The following is an 8175-nucleotide window of genomic DNA, read 5'->3' as shown; positions in this document are numbered from 1 at the left end:
TCCTGTCTCATAGGCCAGAATCTACAAAACCCTGAAATTCTGTACCACCAGGCTCAAGGACGGCTTTTCCCTGCTGTTTGAAGACTATTGAATGGATCCCTAGCAAAATAAGATGGATTCTTGGGCTCACAATCTACCTCGTTTTGATCTTACCCCTTATTGTCCACCTGTATTGCTCTTTCTCTCTAACTGTAACACTTCATTCTGTATTCTTTTGTTGTCCTAACTTCATTTTTTATTTTATTGAGATATAATGAGGAACAGCCTCTTTTGGCACTTCATGCTGTCCAGCAATCCTCTAATTGTATTCTGAGTCTACCCACAATACAACCCCACATATCGGCTACTTTTAGGAGGCCTAAATGAATCCCATAATTTTTTTTTACCTTGGCGTTTTCTTAACTCCACCCACAAAGATTCAACATTCTCAGACCCTATGTCACCTCCTTCTAAAGATGTAATTCCATCTCTTACCAATATAGCCAGACCACCACCAATAACCTCCTGCCTGTCCTTATGATACAAAGTATATCCTTTGATGTTAAGCTCCCAACTATGTCCTTCCTTCAGCCACGACTCAGTGATGCCCACAGTGTCACACCAACCAATCTCTAATTGTGCCACGAGGGCTTCAGATTTATAGATAATTGGGCAGTTTTCCAGGGAAGGTGGGACCTGTTCCGGCGGGATGGTTCACATCTGAACTGGAGGGTGAAAAATATTCTTGCAGGTAGGTTTGCTAGAGAGGCTCCAGTGGATTTAAACTAGATACGAGTGGGGAGGGGAACCCGAGTGTAGGAACAGATGTATGGGAGAAGGAAGAAAAAGAAGATAGTAAAGTTGTTTGCACCGTTAGAGATAAACAGAGAGGAAGAGGTGGAGAATTTCTTAAATACATTTATTTTAATGCTAGGAGCATTGTAAGAAAGGTGGATGAGCTTAGAGCATGGATTGATACCTGGAAATACGATGTTGTAGCTATTAGTGAAACATGGTTGCAGGGGGTGTGAGATTGGCAACTACATATTCCTGGATTTCGTTACTTCAAGTATGATAGAATCGGAGGGACAAGAGGGGGAGGTGTTGCGTTGCTTGTCAGAGAAAATATTACAGCGGTGCTCTGGCAGGATAGATTAGAGGGCTCGTCTAGGGAAATTATTTGGGTGGAATTGAGGAATGTGAATGGTATAGTATCACTTATAGGGGTGTATTATAGACCACCTAATGGGGAGCGAGAATTGGAGGAGCAAATTGGCAAGGAGATAGCAGATATTTGTAGTAAGCACAGGGTTGTGATTGTGGGAGATTTTAATTTTCCACACATAGACTGGGAAGCCCATACAGTAAAAGGGATGGATGGTTTGGAGTTTGTAAAATGTGTGCAGGATAGTTTTTTGCAGCAATACATAGAGGTACCAACTAGAGGAGGGGCAGTGTTGGATCTCCTGTTAGGGAATGAGATAGGTCAGGTGACGGAGGTGTGTGTTGGGAAGCACTTTGGGTCCAGTGAGCACAATGTCATTAGTTTCAATATAATTATGGAGAAGGATAGGACTGGACCCATGGTTGAGATTTTTGATTGGAGAAAGGCTAACTTTGAGGAGATGCGAAAAGACTTAGAAGAAGTGGATTGGGACAAAGAGAGATATCTACAATAAATATAGGCAGCATGGAGTAAATGAGGTGCTCAAGGAATATAAAGAATGTAAGAAGAATCTTAAGAAAGAAATTAGAAAAGCTATAAGAAGATACGAGGTTGCTTTGGCAAGTAAGATGAAAATAAATCCAAAGGGTTTCTACAGTTATATTAATAGCAAAAGGATATTGAGGGATATAACTGGTCCCTTAGAGAATCAGAGTGGACAGCTATGTGTGGAGCCAAAGAAACGGGGGAGATTTTGAACAATTTCTTTTCTTCGGTATTCACTAAGGAGAAGGATATTGAATTGTGTAAGGTAAGGGAAACAAGTAGGGAAGTTATGGAAACTATGATGATTAAAGAGGAGGAAGTACTGGAGCTTTTAAGGAATATAAAAGTGGATAAATCCCCAGATCCTGACAGGATATTCCCTAGGATCTTGAGGGAAGTTAGTGTAGAAATAGCAGGGGCTCTGACAGAAAGATTTCAAATGTCATTAGAAACGGGAATGGTGCTGGAGGATTGGCATATTGCTCATGTTGTTCCATTGTTTAAAAAGAGATCGAAGAGTAAACCTATCAATTATCGGCCTGTCAGTTTGACGTCAGTGGTGGGTAAATTAATGGAAAGTATTCTTAGAGATGGTATATATAATTATCTGGATAGACAGGGTCTGATTAGGAACAGTCAACATGGATTTGTGCGTGGAAGGTCATGTTTGACAAATCTTATTGAATTTTTTGAAGAGGTTACGAGGAAAGTTGACGAGGGTAAAGCAGTGGACGTTGTCTATATGGACTTCAGTAAGGTCTTTGACAAGGTTCCGCATGCAAGGTTAGTTACTAAGGTTCAATCGCTAGGTATTAATATTGAAGTAGTAAAATGGATTCAACAGTGGCTGGATGGGAGATGCCAGAGAGTAGTGGTGGATAACTGTTTGTCAGGTTGAAGGCCGGTGACTAGTGGTGACTCAGGGATCTGTACGGGGTCCAATGTTGTTTGTCATTTACATTAATGATCTGGATGATGGAGTGGTAAATTGGTTTAGTAAGTATGCAGATGATACTAAGATAGGTGGCATTGTGGATAATGAGGTAGGTTTTGAAAGCTTGCAGAGAGATTTATGCCAGTTAGAAGAGTGGGCTGAACGATGGCAGATGGAGTTTAATGCTGATAAGTGTGAGCTGCTACATTTTGGTAGGAATAATCCAAATAGGACATACATGGTAAATGATAGGGCATTGAAGAATGCAGTAGAACAGAGTGATCTAGGAATAATGGTGCATAGTTTCCTGAAGGTGGAATCTCATGTGGATAGGGTGGTGAAGAAAGCTTTTGGTATGCCGGCCTTTATAAATCAGAGCATTGAGTGTAGGAGTTGGGAGTAATGTTAAAATTCTACAAGGCATTGGTGAGGCCGAATTTGGAGTATTATGTACTGTTCTGGTCACCGAATTATAGGAAAGATGTCAACAAAATAGAGAGAGTACAGAGAAGATTTACTAGAAAGTTACCTGGGTTTCAGCACCTAAGTTACAGAGAAAGGTTGAACAAGTTAGGTCTTTATTCTTTGGAGCGCAGAAGTTTGAGGGGGGACTTGATAAAGGTATTTAAAATTATGAGTGGGATAGATAGAATTGATGTGGATAGGCTTTTTCCATTGAGATTAGGGCAGATTCAAACAAGAGGACATGAGTTGAGAGTTAGGGGACAAAAGTTTAGGGGTAACACGAGGGGGAACTTCTTTACTCAGAGAGTGGTAGCTGTGTGGAATGAGCTTCCAGTAGAAGTGGTAGGGGCAGGTTTGGTATTGTCATTTAAAGTAAAATTGGATAGGTATATGGACAGGAAAAGAATGGAGGATTATGGGCTGAGCGCAGGTTGGTGGGACTAGGTGAGAGTAAGCGTTCGGCAAGGATTAGAAGGGCCAAGGTGGCCTGTTCCCCTGCTGTAATTGTTATATGGTTATAAAAACAATATCTTCAGTCCTGTACCCTTCGCCCTTATGAATTTTGACTCTGTGGTCCGATGGAATTCTTTGCTCTGTCTGCATTTGTACCCAGTCATTGCCCTGCCCTTCCTTACATTCATGTTACATTCGTCATCCACTTGTAAACCTGCTGGTTCATCCTCAGCTCCATCATCCTGGTTCCCATCACATGTACTGACATTGTCATCTTCTGAAGATCATTATAACTGGTAAATCGGTTTATTGTTGTGGTACTCCAGTGTATGTGACAGTAGTAAACCAAACTACCAATTATAATATACTTCAGAAGATGTTTTAAGATCCCAGTATACTTATTATCACAGTATTTATACATATACGATCTAGAGGTATGTCTCCTTACAGGTAGCCATAAAACAAAGAAACCCAACAGAATCCATTAAAAAAGCAGACTGTCGAACACCCAATGTGCAGAGAGAAGAAAAACAGATCATGCAAACAATCAAAGCAAGCGAACAGTGATCAGAACCGATGTCCACAAAAGAACGTCTGTCAACCGACATGAAGCCGTGGACTCTCAGTTTGGTGCCGAGCTGAGTAAGTATCAGGGAGAAGCGAGCTGAACCAGACCAACTCTTGCCTTGGGCTCCCACACCCTGACCTTCAAAATCTGTCGACTGAAGAGTGTGAAAAGTTATCAAAAAGATAAATCTCCTGGAGGGCTGCATAAATGCAAATTCTTTCTTATGTTGTTGCAAAAGGTACAGAAAGCATGATCAGGTTTAATATCACCGGCATATGTTGTGACATTTGTTAAATTTGTGTTAGCTGTACAGTGCAATTCATGATAAATATTGAAAAAACTGAATTACAGTAAGTGTATATTTATATATTAAATGGTTAAGTTAAAGTAACTCCTGCAAAAATGGAAATAAATAAAACAAAAGTAGTGAGGTGGTGTTCATGAGTTCAATGTCCATTTAGAAATTGGGTGGCAAGCTGTTTCTGAATCGCTGAGTGTGTGCCTTCAGGCTTCTGTACCTCCTCCTGAGGGTAACAATGAGAAGAGGGCATGTCCTGTGTTGGGGGTCCTCAATGATGGGTGCTGCCTTCTGAGGCTCTGCTCCTTCAAGATGTCTCAGATACTACGGAGGCCAGTACTCATGATGGAGCTGACTCTTGACAAGTGACTTCAGAACTGAAATTGAACTGAGGGCATATTTGAGGGCAATTATTTTGTTTTGATGAAGGGTCTTATGTCAACTGTACTTTTTTCCAGAAATGCTGCCTGGCCTGTGAGATCGTCCAGTATTCTGTGTGCGTTGCTTGGATTTGCAGAATTTGAGGATTTTCTCTTGATTTTGTTTTCATTGTTGCCTGAGATCAGCAGTGAGAACAGAGAGAAACACAAGAGATTATTAATAGAAGTCATGTTTAATTGCTCACCTTATCAATTAATAGTCAATAATATGCACTTATTACTGATTCTCTTTTGTTGACAGAGCGTTTTTGAATATGTTTACAAATCTGATTATTATCCATTTGATTAAATAATTCCCCAGATCTGAATACCCTTGAAACTATTATAAAAATAGTTTGAGATGATTTGTCCTGTTCCGTGCTTCAGCCTGCGATTCCAAAGTTTAATTTCACTGAGTTTTTGAAGAGTCGGATTAGCTTTATATGTCACAAGGACAGTACATGGAAACATTGAAACGTACTGTGAAATACATCATTTGTGTCAATGACCAACACAGTCCGTATACGTGCTGGGGTGGTCTGCAGGTTTCAGCATGCTTCTTGTGTCAATATAGCAGGCTGACAGTTTATTAATTCTAACTTGTACATCCTTGGAAAGTGAGAGGAATACAGAGCACCCGGAGGAAATCCACGCGGTCCCAGGGAGTACGCAAAAACTCCTTCTAGACAGTGGCAGGAAATGAATCCCAATCTTACAGCTGGCACATTACATGGTTATGCTAACCTCTCGATACTGTGCTGCTAATTTTTTTTAAAGAACTTTTCACTTTGATGGAACTGCTGGGTCTAGTTATTGGAGAGTGTGCAGAAGTGGTTTACCAAGATGTTTCCTGGATTAGAGTGTATGTGATTTAAGGAGAGATTAGACAACCTTGTGTCGTGTTCTCTGCAGTGGTGGAAGCTGAGCGGAGACCTGATATATTTTTATAAGTTTATGTTCAGTCGCCTCTGTATGAGGTACCTCCTATACCTGATAAAGTGGTCACTGAGTGTATGTTTGTGGTCTTCTGCTGCTGTAGCCCATCCACATCAAGTTTTGACATGTTGTGTATTCAGGAATGCTCTTCCGCACACTATTGTTGTAACATGTGGTTATTTCAGTTCATGTCACCTTCCGGTCAGCTTGAACCAGTCTGGCCATTCTCCTCTGACATCTCTCATTAACAAGGCATTTCTGCCCACAGAACAGCTTCTCACTGTATGATTTTTGCTTATTGCACCATTCTCTGTAACGTCCAGAGATGTGCATGAAATTTCCTGGAGATCAGCAGTTTCTAGGGTACTCAAGCCACCCCATCTGGCACCAACCATCATTCCACGGACAAAGTCACTTAGATCACATTACTTCCCCATTCTGAGCTTTGGTCTGAAGAACAGCTGAACCTCTTGACCATGTCTGCATGCTTTTATGCATTGAGTTGCAGCTACATGATTGGCTGATTAGATATTGGCATTAATGAGCAGGTGCATGGGTGTATCTAATAAATGGCCTCTGAGAGTATGAGAGGGATAGATAGCCAGCGAGTGTGTCACCACCCACAGCTCCAATCTGCTAATTAAAGTTGCTGACAGTACAGCACTGATTGTCCTAATCTCAAATAATAATGAGGCAGCCTACAGAGAAGTCATCACCCTGACACCATGGTGTCAAGAAGACAACCTCTCCCTCAATGTCGCAAAAATGAAGGAGCTGGTTGTGGACTACAGGAGGAATGGAGACAGGCCAGCCCCTGTCGACATCAATGGATCTAGGGCTGAGAGGGTGAACAGATTTAAGTTCCTCGGCATACACATCACTGAGGATCTCATGTTATATTTGTTGTGCATACCATTTCCTATAAATTAATATAAGTTGCATATTGCACATTTCGACAGAGACCTACTGTCTACTGTCTAAGACCTACTGTTAAGTTTAAAGCAGATGTTTGGGGCAAGTCTTTTACACGGAGACTGTTTGATGCTTGGAATGAGCCCCAGGGAATATTGAAGGCCAAAGGGACTCTTCCTGTGCTTTGCTATTCCTGGGTTTATGAACTGTTCAGACATCTGATGGTGAAGGGGGAGGAGGTGTTCTTAAATCATTAAGAGTGAGTCTTTAAGAAGTTAGGATAGGTATATGGATGTGTGGGTGCAGGAGGGCATTGATGTGGGTGTGGGAGCTGGAATCAGACAGAAGACTAGACTGGCATGGGCTGGATTGGATGCGGTGCCTGTCTCTGTGCTGTAGTGTCTATGACAATCGGAATCACGACACTTCTTACTGCAGTGTCCATGATGATCGGAGTTATAACTCTTTGTACTGTAGAATCGATGGCAGTAGGATTTGATTCTTTGTAGTGTGATGTCGATAACAATCGGACTCGTGACTCTGGATAGATTATGAAACCATATGTTTTGCTTCTTTTCTGTTTGTTTTTTTTTGTCTTGAATATGATTCTGAGATGTTTGGGCCTGTGGTTTCCATTTTGGAAATCGTCAGGGTGTTCTGGTGCTCTGTGGTCGCTGGCAGGATCATGAGGATACGTCTGCAGGATGGCCCTCAAGTCGATGCTCGACTCCATTTTGTGGATTAAAGTTTCCATTGTTCACCGATTAAAACAAGTAGAGACGTTGAAATATCAAGCGAATGCGGCAGGTGAACACCTGCTGCCAGAATTTTGATCGCTGGTGGGATTGCTCTGCTGTCAGAGAAGGGATACTACCTTTTGAACACTGGTGTCAGAGTGGGAAAACCCAGGTTTTCTGCATTTTGGATTTGGACTTGGACTATAGATTTTTTTTTTAGTCTTATAGTATTTTATATTCAATGTTTTTTGCCCGATTTTTCACATTCGTTGTGTGTGGAGAGGAGGATTTGGAGATTGATATGCCTGTTCCATTTTGTCCATTTCTTTGTGCGGGAGGTAGATATTTAGGGGTTGTAGATCGAGCTACCATTCTTTTCTTTCTTGGTTTCAAGAGACTGGATAGGCTGTGTCTGTTTTCCCTGGAGTGAAGGAGGCTGAGGGGTGACCTTCTGGAGGTTTATAAAATCACGAGCTGTTGTACATAACGTGAATAGTCACAGTCCTTTTCATGGTCTAGAAATAAAAGGTAGAGGTTTAAGGTGAGATGGGAAAGATTTAAAGGGGACCTGAGGGGCAATGTTTTCCCCCATGTAATGTGGTGGGTATATGGAATGAGCTGCTAGAAGTAGAGGTGGAGGTAGGGAGAATTAAAAATATTTAGCAATGTACAACAATAGGAAGGGTTTGGAGTCAGAGAATTTCAGAAGAATAAAATAAGTTTCAATAAGTGATTTTACTGTCAGAGAAAGGCATACAATATA

This window comes from Hemitrygon akajei, chromosome 27 (assembly GCF_048418815.1).
Source record: "Hemitrygon akajei chromosome 27, sHemAka1.3, whole genome shotgun sequence".
In the NCBI taxonomy this organism is placed as follows: Eukaryota; Metazoa; Chordata; class Chondrichthyes; order Myliobatiformes; family Dasyatidae; genus Hemitrygon; species Hemitrygon akajei.
This window is presented reverse-complemented; position numbering follows the sequence as displayed.